The 12,925-nt window shown below is 44.8% G+C and overlaps 1 protein-coding gene and 1 long non-coding RNA gene across 3 annotated transcripts in view; one reads left to right on the top strand and one right to left on the bottom strand.

Annotated features, from left to right (window-relative positions):
- The window catches only part of LOC105497034 (zinc finger protein 83), a 75,315-nt gene that overhangs the window by 36,265 nt on the left and 26,125 nt on the right, over positions 1–12,925 (top strand). The window contains exon 1 of one of the 2 annotated variants that reach the window (XM_071086093.1): positions 12,633–12,737. The exons of the other annotated variant lie outside the window; for it this stretch is intronic. The gene's annotated coding sequence lies outside the window, so the exon portion shown is untranslated. Of the gene's footprint in view, positions 1–12,632; positions 12,738–12,925 lie in introns of those variants that run through there. 2 annotated transcript variants of the gene reach the window in all.
- The window catches only part of LOC139360188 (uncharacterized), a 17,148-nt gene extending 4,223 nt beyond the window's left edge, over positions 1–12,925 (bottom strand). Inside the window, exon 1 of the long non-coding RNA XR_011617398.1 lies at positions 12,794–12,925. This is a non-coding gene — a long non-coding RNA (uncharacterized lncRNA). The remainder of the gene's footprint in view (positions 1–12,793) is intronic.

The following is a 12,925-nucleotide window of genomic DNA, read 5'->3' as shown; positions in this document are numbered from 1 at the left end:
TTGAGTTCAAGCATTAACTGACATCAAAGTGTTTATGTTAAGAGGATTGGGCCATGCAGGGTGGCTCACACCTGTAATGTCAACACTTTGGGGGGCCAAGATGGGTAAATCACTTGAGGTGAGGAGTTTGAGACCAGCCTGGCCAACAGATGTGAGTCACTTTTCCCGGTTTGCTTTTTGTTTCTTTAACAAAAACTGATAGGGATTTTCATGGGTATTGTGTTGAATCTAAATCACATTGGGTTATATAATCATTTAACAATATTAATTTTTTCCAGTCCATCAATATGGGTTGTATCTCTATTTAATCATTTTGATGAATGTTTGTAGATTTCAAAGTGGAAACTTCTCATCTTTTTACTTTTATTCCTAAGTATTTCTTACTTTAAGTAAACCACCTCCCAGGTTCAAGCAATTCTCCTGCCTCAGCCTTTCAAGTAGCTGGAACTATAGGAGCATGTTGCCATGCCCGGATAATTTTTTCATATTTTAGTAGAGACGAGGTTTCACCATGTTACCCAGACTTGGGCAATCCGCCTGCCTCAGCCTCCCAAAGTGCTATGGTTAGGTTACAGGCATGAGCCACCGTGCCTGCCCCAGGGATATATTTCTGAAGGACTTGGGAACTCTCTCTGAAAGGCAAACAACAAGGAAGATAATATTTGTAGCTCAGTAAGAAATTAAGTAATTCAAACCTTAAATACTTCCAATTTAAAGCTATGGACCTTTAAATAATTCTGAGCCTTGAGAGGAATGTAGTCATGCAACCTGAGTCCAGTGGTATGCAGGCGCAACTTCTTTTTTTTTTTTTTTTTTTTTGAGACGGAGTCTCGCTTTGTCGCCCAGGCTGGAGTGCAGTGGCCGGATCTCAGCTCACTGCAAGCTCCGCCTCCCGGGTTTACGCCATTCTCCTGCCTCAGCCTCCCGAGTAGCTGGGACTACAGGCACCCACCACCTCGCCCGGCTAGTTTTTTGTATTTTTAGTAGAGACGGGGTTTCACTGTGTTCACCAGGATGGTCTCGATCTCCTGACCTCGTGATCCGCCCGTCTCGGCCTCCCAAAGTGCTGGGATTACAGGCTTGAGCCACCGCGCCCGGCCTTGCAGGCGCAACTTCTAAGAGTTTTCCTGTAGGTAGTTAGGAAAACTAAGCAGTCCCAGAGAAAGACCTCCTCTGATCGTTGTCCCTTCTTCTGGAGTGATAAAGTACCTTCCTTGAAGTGTATCAATCTGTAACCAATCAAGTTGCTGCACCCTATGCACTGGTCTTGATTGGAAAATGTGGTGATTCTGCTAAAGCTTTTCTGGCTTTCCCTATGTCTGTGAAACCTTAACGTCTCTACTTGGGAATGCTGATCCCATTCATTTGGAGTTGACGTTTCGAGGTGGCGCTCTTCAAACTATGTGTTCAAATGATCTATACTTAATCATGTAGTTTAAATTTTATTATGTACTGCTGACATCAGTTTCTGTCGTATTGTAGGAGCCTCACAAGAGAGGTCACCTTTCACCATGTTGTAAAACTCACACTTGCCAAAAAGACATGGGTTCGGGTTTTTCTTCCTTCTTCTGGATGAAGTTAAGTAGCTGACACAGATGGTCAACTATGTTAACAAGTAGAGCCAGGATGAACTATGTGTGACCAAGAGTGTTATCAGTTCCTCTCCCCTGAGGACTGATTAGTGTTTATGTTGAAAACATGTACTTAATGGGTTGTATAGAACAGGGAAGTTTCTTTCTCTCTTTTCAACCTCTCAGCTGTTTGCCTCTATCTCCCATTGTCAGGCCTCTGAGCCCATGCTAAGCTGTCATATCCCCTGTGACCTGCATGTATACATCCAGATGGCCTGAAGCAACTGAAGAACCACAAAAGGTGACATTCCACCACTATGATCTGTTCCTGCCACACCCTGACTGATCAATTGACCTTATGACAATACACCCTTCCTGTCCTTGCGATAATGAACTTTGTGATATTCTCCCGCCCTTAAGAAGGGTACTTTGTAATATTCTCCCCGCCCTTGAGAATGTACTTTGTGAGAGCCACTGCTTGCCCACAAAAAATTGCTCCTAACTCAACCGCCTATCCCAAACCTTTAAGAACTAATGATAACCCGACCACCCTTTGCTGACTCCTTTCTCGGACTCAGCCCGCCTGCACCACCCAGGTGAAATCAACAGCCTTGTTTCTCACACAAAGCCTGTTTGGTGGACTCTCTTCACATGGATGTGCATGACATTTGGTGACAAAACCCTAGACAGGGGGACTCCTTTGGGAGACCACCTCCCTATCCTCACCCTCACCCCATGAGGAGATCCACCTACAACCTCAGGTCCTCATACCAACCAGCCCAAGTAACATCTCACCAATGTTAAATTGGGTAAGCGGCCTCTTTTTACTCTCTTCTCCAACCTCTCTCACTATCCTTCAACCTCTTTCTCCTTTCAATTTCTGTGCCACCCTTCAATCTCTCCCCTTAATTTCAATTCCTTTCCTTTTCTGGTAGAGACAGAGGAGATGCATTTTATCCGTGAACCCAAAACTGCAGCGCCGGTCACGGACACGGGAAGACAGTCTTCCCTTGGTGTTTAATCACTGAGGGGACACCTGCCTGATTGTTCACCCACGTTTCAGAGGTGTCTGATCACCGTGGGGAAGCCTACCTTGATCCTTCACCTTGGTGGCAAGCAACACCTCCCCTGGGGGGCAACTACCTTCCACCCCCATCTCTCCGTGTCTCTACCCTTTCTTTTTTCTGGGCTTGCCTCCTTCAGTTTGGGCAACCTTCTACCCTCCATTCCTCCTTCCTTTCCCCTAGCCTGTGTTCTCAAGAACTTAAAACCTTTTCAACTCACACCTGACCTAGAACCTAAAAGCCTTACTTTCTTCTGCAACACCGCTTGACCCCAATACAAACTCGACAATTGTTCTAAATAGCCAGAAAATGGCACTTTTACTTTCTCCATCCTATAAGATCTAAATAATTCTTGTCGTAAAATGGGCAGATGGTCTGAGGTGCCTGATGTCCAGGCATTCTTTTACACATCAGTCCCTTCCTAATCTCTGCTCCCAGTGTGACTCATCCCAAATCTTTCTTCTTTCTCTCCTGTTCCTTCAGTCTCCACTCCAAACTCTGAGTCCTTTGAATCCTTCTGTTCTATGGACCCATCTGACCTTTCCCCTCCCCAGGCTGCTCCTCACCAGGCCAAGCCAGGTCCCAATTCTTCCTCAGCCTCCACTCCTCCACCCTATAATCCTTCTATCACCTCCCCTCCTCACACCTGGTCTGGCTTACAGTTTCATTCTGCAGCTCGCTCTCCCGAACCTGCCCAACAATTTCCTCAGAAAGGTGGCTGGAGCTGAAGGCATAGTCAGGGTACCTGTGCCTTTTTCTCTATCAGACCTCTCTCAGATCAGTCAGCACTTAGGCTCTTTCTCACCAGACCCCACTAAATATATACGGGAATTCCAATATCTAACTCTGTCCTACAATTTAACCTGGAGTGACTTAAATGTCATCCTAACTTCTACCCTCTCCCCAGATGAACGGGAAAGAGTTTTTTCTCTAACCGTCTTACAGATGTGGCTGGAGCTGAAGGCATAGTCAAGGTTAATGCTCCTTTTTCTTTAGTCGACCTCTTCCAAATCAGTTAGTATTTAGGCTATTTTTCATTAAATATAAAAACAGCCCAGTTCATGGCCCGTTTGGCAACAACCCTTAGACGCTTTCCGGCCCTAGACCCAGAGAGACCAGAAGGCCGTCTTATTCTCAATATACACTTTATTACCCAATCCACTCCTGACATTAGAAAAAGCTCTGAAAATTAGATTCTGGCCTTCAAACCCCACAGCAGAACTTAATTAACCTTGCCTTCAAGGTGTATGATAATAGAGAAGAGTTGCAATTATTTGCCTCCGCTGTGAGAAAAACCCCAGCCACATCTCCAGCACACAACAACTTCAAAACACCTGAACTACAGCAGCCAGGTGTTCCTCTGGGACCTCCTCCCCCAGGATCTTGCTTCAAATGCCAAAAATCTGGCCACGGGGCCAAGGAACACCCACATCCCGGGATTCCTCCTAAGCCATGTCCCATCTGTGTGGGACCCCACTGGAAATTGAACTGTCCAACTTGCCTGGCAGCCACTCCCAGAGCCCCTAGAGCTCTGGCCTAAGGCTCTCTGACTCCTTCCCAGATCTGCTCGGCTTAGTGGCTGAAGACTAATGCTGCCTGATATTGCCTTGGAGGCCTCCTGGACCATCACGGATGCTGAACTTCAGGTAACTCTCCCAGTAGAGGGTAAGTCCATCCCCCTTCTTAATCAATATGGAGGATACCCACTCCATGTTACCTTCTTTTCAAGTGCCTGTTTCCGTTGCCTCCATACCTGTTGTGGGTATTGATGGCCAGGCTTCTAAACCCGTTAAAACTCCCCAACTCTGGTGCTAACTTGGACAACATTCTTTTATGCACTCCTTTTTAGTTATGCCCACATGCCCAGTTTCCTTATTAGGTCGAGACATTTTAACCAAATTATCTGCTTCCCTGACTATTTCTCGGCTACAGCCTCACCTCATTGCCACCTTTCCCCCCAGTTCAAAGCCTCCTTCCTGTCTTCCTCTCATATCCTCCCCACCTTAACCCACAGGTATGGGAAACCTCTACACCCTCCCTGGGAGGGAGAAACATTACAAATGTCATGATTGTGGCAAGGTTTTCAATCAAACTTCATCTTATGCAAAACAGGAGAATTCATACAGGAGAGAAACCTCACAAGTGTGATGATTATGGCAAAGATTTTACTTCACGTTCACACCTCATTAGACATCAGAGAATTCATACTGGACAGATATTTTAAAATGTCATCAATGTGGCAAGATCTTCAGTCTGAGGTTCCTCCTTGCAGAACATCAGAAAATTCATTTGGGAGATAATTGTTCCAATGCAATGAGTATAACAAACCATCACACATTAATTGACATTAGAGCCAATTCAGCATTGACTTGAGTTTGAGTTGACTTAACATTGAATTCAAACATTAATTGACATTTAAGTGTTTCTATTAAGAGGACTGGGCCAGATGTGGTGGCTCATGCCTGTAATCCCAACACTTCAGGGGGCCAAGACGGGTAGATTACTTGAGGTCAGAAGTTTGAGATCAGCCTGGCTGACAAACATGAGCCACTTTTCCCAACCTGTTTTTTGTTTCTTTGACAAAAACGGATAAGGATTATTACGGGTTCTGTGTTGAATCTAAATCACATTGGGTTAAATAATTATTTAACAGTATTGATTTTTCCAATCCATCAATATGTGTTGTATCTCTCTTTATATAAAGTTTTTAATCATTTTGATGAATGTTTATAGGTTTAAAGGTACAAAGTTCTCACCTTTTTACGTTTATTCCTAAGTATTTCTTACTTTAAGATCTCTAGCAAATGAAAGTGTTTTTAAATTTTATTTTATAATTATTTATTAATGTATCAAAATTCAACTAATTATTGATGCTGATAATTTATTCTGTAAATACACCGAATGTGTTTATTAGTTACAGTAGTATTTTGGTTGACTATTTATGATTTTTTTACACAGAAGATTACATCATCTACAAACTAATATAATTTTACTTCTTTCTGATTTGGATGAGTTTCATTCGTTTTGCTATTTAATTGTTCTGGCTAGGACAGCCAATATTTATTGAGTAGAAGGAGTGAGAGCATTTTTGCATCATGTGAAATTCTACAGGAAAAGCATTCCATTTTCCCTGCTTGATTATTTCTGCATTGGTCATTTCATGGATGCTCTTTCTATTGTTGAGGTAAATTTCCTTCTCTATTTTGTTTTGGATATCCATGATGACTGGATGTTGAATTTTGTGAAATGCTTTTTCTCCATCTATTGAGATGATGTGGTTTTCACTTTTCATTCTGTTCAAGTGGTTTATCACATTGATTTGCTTGAGTATGTTGAACCATCCTTGCATCCCAGAAATAAGTGGCACTTGAATATCTACAATCCTTTTTATATCCTCTTGAATACAGTTGCCTGTACAAGGGGTCCTTAAGAAGTTCATGGAAGGCCGGGTGCGGTGGCTCAACCCTGTAATCCCAGCACTTTGGGAGGCCGAGATGGGCGGATCACGAGGTCAGGAGATCGAGACCATCCTGGCTAACACGGTGAAACCCCGTCTCTACTAAAAAATACAAAAAACTAGCCGGGCAAGGTGGCGGGCGCCTGTAGTCCCAGCTACTTGGGAGGCTGAGGCAGGAGAATGGCATGAACCTGGGAGGCGGAGCTTGCAGTGAGCTGAGATCCGGCCACTGCACCCCAGCCTGGGCGACAGAGCAAGACTCTGTCTCAAAAAAAAAAAAAAAACAAACAAAAAAAAAAAAGTTCATGGAAAAATACATATTATGAGAAAATTGTGCATAAATTTCACACCCTTTACACCCAAATGAACCGATACAAATCTGTTTTAACATGTCTGAACAGGCTCTAGTTTGAGGCACTCAGAAGGATAAGACATGAGTTTGAAAAGAGACTATATCAAAGCAGTACAAATTCTGCTAAAATTGAAACAAGAAAAAACATCAACTTTCTGATTAGAACAGATGAAGTGGGTCAGGCCTGTAATACCAGCACTTTCAGAGACCGAGACAGGTGTGGCATGTGAGCGCAGGTATTCAAGACCAGAATGGGCAACATGGCAAAACCCCCTTCTCTACAAAAAAAAATCTAAAAATTATCTGGACATGATGGCATATGCCTGCAGTCTCAACTACTGTGGAGTCTGTGGTGGGAGGATGGCTTGGGCTTGGGAGGTCGAGGCTGCAGTGAGCTGTGATCATGCCACTGCACTCCAGTGTAAGTGACAGAACAAGACACTGTCTCAAAAGAAGAATACTTATGGTAAACTTTGGGTAGAGACATAATTAAATCATTAATCCTTTATGAAAATGTTATGGTGATGATGCCCCCCAAAAATCGCCAGTTTGTAAATGGATAACTCATTTTGAGTTGGTACAAGACAATGTTGAAAGTGATGCATGGAGTGGCAGGCAGACCATCCACATCAGTTTTACAGACAAAAATTAATCTTATTTGTGCCGTAATGAAGAGGACTGACAGCTAACAGCTGAAAAAATAGGAGTTTGAGACCAGCCTGGTTAACATGGTGAAACCCCATCTCTACTACAAATACAAAAATTAGCTGGGTATGGTGGTGGGTGCCTGTAATCCCAGCTACTTGGGAGGCTGAGGCAGGAGAATCGCTAGAACCCTGTAAGTGGAGGTTGCAGTGAGCCAAGATGGCACCATTGCACTCCAGCCTGGGGAACAAGAGCAATACTCCGACTCAAAAAATAAATAAAAATAAATAAAGATGTCAAGCCCCTTCTTTTCTTTTCTTCACCATCGTAGTGTGCACTTGACTCTGCTTCTCACCATGTCCTCTCAAGAGAGTTTCAGGATTAAGAGATTCCTGGCCAAGAAACAAAAGTAAAATCATCCGATTCCCCTAGTGGATTCAGATGAAAACTGGTAATAAAATCAGGTACGACTCTAAAAGGGTACATTGGAGAAGAACCAAGATGGGTCTATAAAGAATTGCAGATGAGATAGCACGCATATTTATGCTGTCTAAGCGTCACAATCACGTTACCGTATCAAACTGAAAATGTCACCACTATCTGGAGAGTTGGACATTTTTTATTGCTAATGTATTTTTTCTCTCTGACTTTGTTATGAATGCATACATTGGCTGGGTTCAACAATAAATATGTGAGACTTTTCATTTCAAAAAGATAAAGTAAAATGATGTAATTCCATAGAGATCCATAATTTGTGAACTGCTTTTGGATTTTTTGAGATGGAGACTCCACTGGGTTCAGTGGATCACACCTGTGGTCCTGGCACTTTGGGAGACTAAGGTAGGATGGTTGCTTGAGGCCAGGAGACTCCTGGGAATCTTCTCGTCTCTCCTAACCCACTTCATGATAGACCCTTGGACTTCACTGTTATGGAAAAATCTATATAAAGCAATATCAGTGTGTCAAAGCATTATGTCAGTCACAAGCTTGTGAAAGAAAAATAAAAATTGCTAAGCCAAAGAGAAAAGTCAAGCTGGGAACTGTGTCAGACAAACCTGCCTCCCATTTTATTCCTAGACAAGATAGCTACAAGTATTTAAAAAACAGTTACAGAGAGGCTGGGTGCGGCGATCACCTGAGGTTGGGAGTTCGAGACCAGCCTGACCAACACGGAGATACCCCATCTTTACTAAAAATACCAAATTAGCCAGGCATGGTGGTGCCTGCCTGTAATCCCAGCTACTCAAGAGGCTGAGGTAAGAGAATCACTTGAACCCAGGAGGTGAAGGTTGCGGTGAGCAGAGATTGGGCCACTGCACTCCTGCTTGGGCAAGAGTGAAACTGTCTCAAAAAAACAGGAAGGAAGGAAGGAAGGAGAAAAGCTACAATACTCCCCTCACTAACTGGGAACCTCAAGATCTTCACCCTAAAACAGTTCTGTTGAATTACTCCTTGGTAAGGTAAACTGATAGCTTATCTGCCCAAGCGTGGGACAGAACCCGTCCCTCTGCACACCTGAGACAAATGCCTATCCGATTGCTTCACCTACCCTATTTATGTAAAAATTCAGAGCCACTGAACCAGACTAAGGCATAAGTGACTATCCTCTACTCCCTCTCATATATAAATTGTGTATTCAGTGGAAGGCTGATCAGTCACTCAAAGAATGTGATCATTTGTTATCTACCTGTGACCCGGAAGCCCCCAGTTCGTTTTTCCACCTTTCCAGACCGAATTAATGTACATCTATGTACTAATTGATGTCTCATGTCTCTGTAAAATGAGTAAAATCAAGTTACAGCCTGAACACTTGGGCACACGTCGTCAGGACCTCCTGAGGCTATCGGGGTGCATTTTTAACATTGGCAAAATAGATTTCTAAATTGATTGAGACCTGTTAGATACTTTTGGTTCACAAGCTCATGAACACAGAAAAAAAAGACTAGCACAAAATCAGTTCCAGAATGACCGAGATGCCGCCATTGCACTCCAGTCTGGGCAACAAGAGAGAAACTGCGTCTCAAAAAACAGTAAAAGAAAAGAAAAGAACTAGGTGTAATGCAAAACACTAAATCAGTTCCAATTTCTGAACGACTTCATATTTATTCAACATAGGGAAATGCTCTTCAACTTTGTGTGATTAGATTCCATTTGTGAATGATAGATTTCTAATATTTGATTAAAATAAAAACCCATGCTATGTAATTTTAGCCAATTTAAAGCTGCAGATAATAAATGATCAATTATATACATACATGAAACTTACTAATATTTCACTCAGTATTGCTATTGTTATGTTCTTGAGGCAGACGCTCAGTCAGATACATTACCAGAGATTGGTGTCGTCCATATTTGTGCTTAGGACTCTGTGGTACATGAGTGTATAAATTGTTAAACAGGAACCTAGGACAGCTAGAGCGTGGAGGCGATACCTGGAACAAGACTGGGGCGGGGCAAGAGGGAGGAGGCTGCCTGGGGGTCAGGCCATACAGCGGGAAAGGGCAGAACCAGAGGGTTATCGTCATCTTGGGGGCGGGGTCTGGAGGGGGTGTTGTTCTGAAGGGCGTGGGCCTGCACGGGTCTGGTTTGGGCTCTCTCAGTTGGGCCCCGGATGTCGCCTACCGTCATCCTCTTGCCGGCCTGGACTAAATCCTCCGGGTTCTGATTGGTGGATTGGTTCTGATGTGCCGTGATATTACCCCTAATATCATAGACCTTTCCTGCCCGTTTCAAGTTAGTGTTTCAAACAATCGAAGGTAAAACAACATATTGTAGTGGGCCATCAGTACTGAACGCCGAATCGTTTTTCCTCTTAAGTAGAAAATGGTTTTTTTTGTTTTTTTGGTTTTTTTTGAGACGGAGTCTCGCTCTGTCGCCCAGGCTGGAGTGCAGTGGCCGGATCTCAGCTCACTGCAAGCTCCGCCTCCCGGGTTCCCGCCATTCTCCTGCCTCAGCCTTCCGAGTAGCTGGGACTACAGGCGCCCGCCACCTCGCCCGGCTAGTTTTTTGTATTTTTTTTTAGTAGAGACGGGGTTTCACCGTGTTAGCCAGGATGGTCTCGATCTCCTGACCTCGTGATCCGCCCGTCTCGGCCTCCCAAAGTGCTGGGATTACAGGCTTGAGCCACCGCGCCCGGCCAGAAAATGGTTTTAATGTAAAGCGCCTTGTTTGAGCAGGTAGAGTCCTGGAGGCGGGGCGGGCGAGCTCCCCTCAGACTGGGGCAGCGTAGTGGGGAGGGGCAGGGACCTCCGTAAAGGGGTGGAGTGGGGGGCTGGTTGAAGAGGGGACTGACAATTAGAATCAGGAGAACTGCTTGAACCCAGGAGGTGGAGGTTGCAGTGAGCTGAGATTACACTCCTGGGCGACAGAGCAATACTCCCTCTCAAAGAAAAAAAAGTTTTCCTGTCAATAATTAGGAAGACTAAGCAGCCCCAGAGCTAAGACCTCATGGGATCATTGTTACTTCTTATGGAGTGATAAAGTAGACTTCCTCAAATTGTATCAGTCCATAACCAAACAAGTTGCTGCAGCCTATGCACTGGTCTTGAATGAAAACTGTCATGATTCTGCTAAAGATTCTCTGTCTTTCCCTGTATGTGAAACCTTAACGTCTCTACTTTGGAACGCTGATCCCATTCATCTGGAGTTGATGTTTCCAGGTGGCTATCCTCAAGCTTTGTGTTCACGTAAACTCAATACTTAATCATATATTCTAAATTTTATTATTTACTGCTGACATCAGTTTCTGTTGGATTGCAGGCACCTGACCAGAGAGGGCACCTGTCGCTATGTTGTAAAACTCACACGTGTCAAAAAGGCACGGGTTGGGGTTTTCCCCCTCCCTCTGGATGAAGCTAATTAGTTGACACAGATGGCCACCTCCATTACCGGTATGAGCCAGGATGAACTATGTGTGACCAAGGGTGTTGTTAAGTCCTCTTCCCTCAGGGCTGATTAGTGTTTATCTTGAAAACGTGTATTCAACGGGTTGTATAGAATAGCGAAGTTTCTTTGTCTCTTTTCAACCTCTCAGCTGTTTGTCTCTATTTTCCCATCATATTCTGGCTTAAGGCTTATTTATTAATAAAGTGGTTTTTATTTCTCTCACTATTATCGTCGTGAAGATGAGTTCTCATTTGGGAGAAGATTTTGTTTTGTTTTGTTTTCCATTATATTTTCTCAAAATTTAAAGAGTAAAATAAGGAATATTTTTGGGGCCAGGCATGGTGGCTTATGACTATAATCCCAGCACTTTGAGAGGCTGAGGCAGGCAGATCACTTGAAGTCAGAAGTTCCAGACCAACCTAGACAACATAGTGAAACCCCGTCTCTAAAAATTAGAGAGGAGGTTTTTAAAATACAAAATTAGCTGGGCATGGTTGCGCGCGCCTGTAATGTCAGCTACACCAGAGGCTGAGACAGGAGAATCGCTTCAACCCACGAGACAGGGGTTGCAGTGAGCCCAGATCTCGCCACTGCATTCCAGCTTGGCCAACAGAGAAAACTGTGTCTCAAGAATAGAAAAAAGTAAATATAAAAAAGAAAATAAGCCAGGAGCGGTGGCTCACGCCTGTAATCCCAGCACTTTGAGAGGCCGAGGCGGGCAGATCATTTGAGGTCGGAAGTTTGAGACCAACCTGACCAACATGGAGAAATCCCATCTCTACTAAAAATACAAAATTAGCAGGGCATGGTGGCACGTTCCTGTAATCCCAGCTACTTGGGAGTTCGAGGCTTGAGAATCGCTTGAACCCAGGAGGTTGCGGTGAGCCGAGATCGCGCCAATGCTCTCCAGCCTGGGCAAGTAGAGCAAAACTTCATCTCAAAAAAAAAAAAAAAAAAAAGTAATAGATCTCTTACACAAATACGCTGGGACAACTAACTAGATATCCACGTGGAAAAGAATAATGTTGGATCCCTATGTAACAGCATCAAAAATGCTATTATAAAAAAAGCAAGAGAGAGAGACGAGGAAGGGAGCCCTGCGGGAGGGGGTGTTTGTCGAGGAGTCCAGGCCAGCCTTTGTCGCCCAGGCTGGCCTGGACGCCCAGGCTCAGCGATCCTCCCTCCGCTGCTTCCTGAATAGCTGGGACCTCAGGCTCCCGCTCCCGCGCCCGCATCCCTGCTGTGTTTAAGCCGCAGGTGGTGACCTCACCTCTCCTTGGCCTGAGCACTCCATCCTGCATCTCAAGCAGTGACCTGAGTCTCTGAAGCTAAGCACAGGGTGGACTCTCTCCCAAGTGAGACAATAGAAAGGGAGAGGATTTCTATTTGGTTCTGTGGGCCGTCAGCATGAAATCGTACTTTTCGCCCAGGCAGGGCTTTGCATTTCCCATTCTAGTTTGCATCTTCGTTCCAGACAATTCCAGGGCTTTTGAATCATGCCTCAGCCTTCCTGGTCGGTCTCGCCTCCAAAATCCGAAAAACAGAGGCGCTGAGAAGGAGGCTAAGAGAGGCACAGGTCCCGCCCTGGCCCCGCCCTCTGCCGGTTCTAAAGAGGAAAGTCTCTCCGCCTTCCGCCCCGCCCCTACTCCTCAAGGCCCCGCCCACCTCCTCCCGGCCCCGCCCAGACCTGGCTTCCGTACTGCGTGCGCAGATTCGCGCAAACCCGGAAGCGGGTTTGGTGGAGTGAAGGTCACACCGTGGCGGTGAGTTTCGCTCTTGTATTAAGTCTGGGCTTACCAGGTCCCCTGCGCTTCTATACCTGAAACGTGGGGTCCCTACAGACCTGGAAATTCTCGCCCTTCTTCCTTCACCCAGGACAAATTGAGACGTCCCCGTGAGAGTCCGGATATCGCTTCCTTTTGGGTTTAAAGTCGCCCTGAGGCTGGGCCGG

Source organism: Macaca nemestrina, chromosome 20, assembly GCF_043159975.1.
Source record: "Macaca nemestrina isolate mMacNem1 chromosome 20, mMacNem.hap1, whole genome shotgun sequence".
Taxonomy (NCBI): Eukaryota; Metazoa; Chordata; class Mammalia; order Primates; family Cercopithecidae; genus Macaca; species Macaca nemestrina.
The sequence above is the reverse complement of the archived record's forward strand: the minus strand, read 5'-3'. Positions and strand labels throughout refer to the sequence as shown.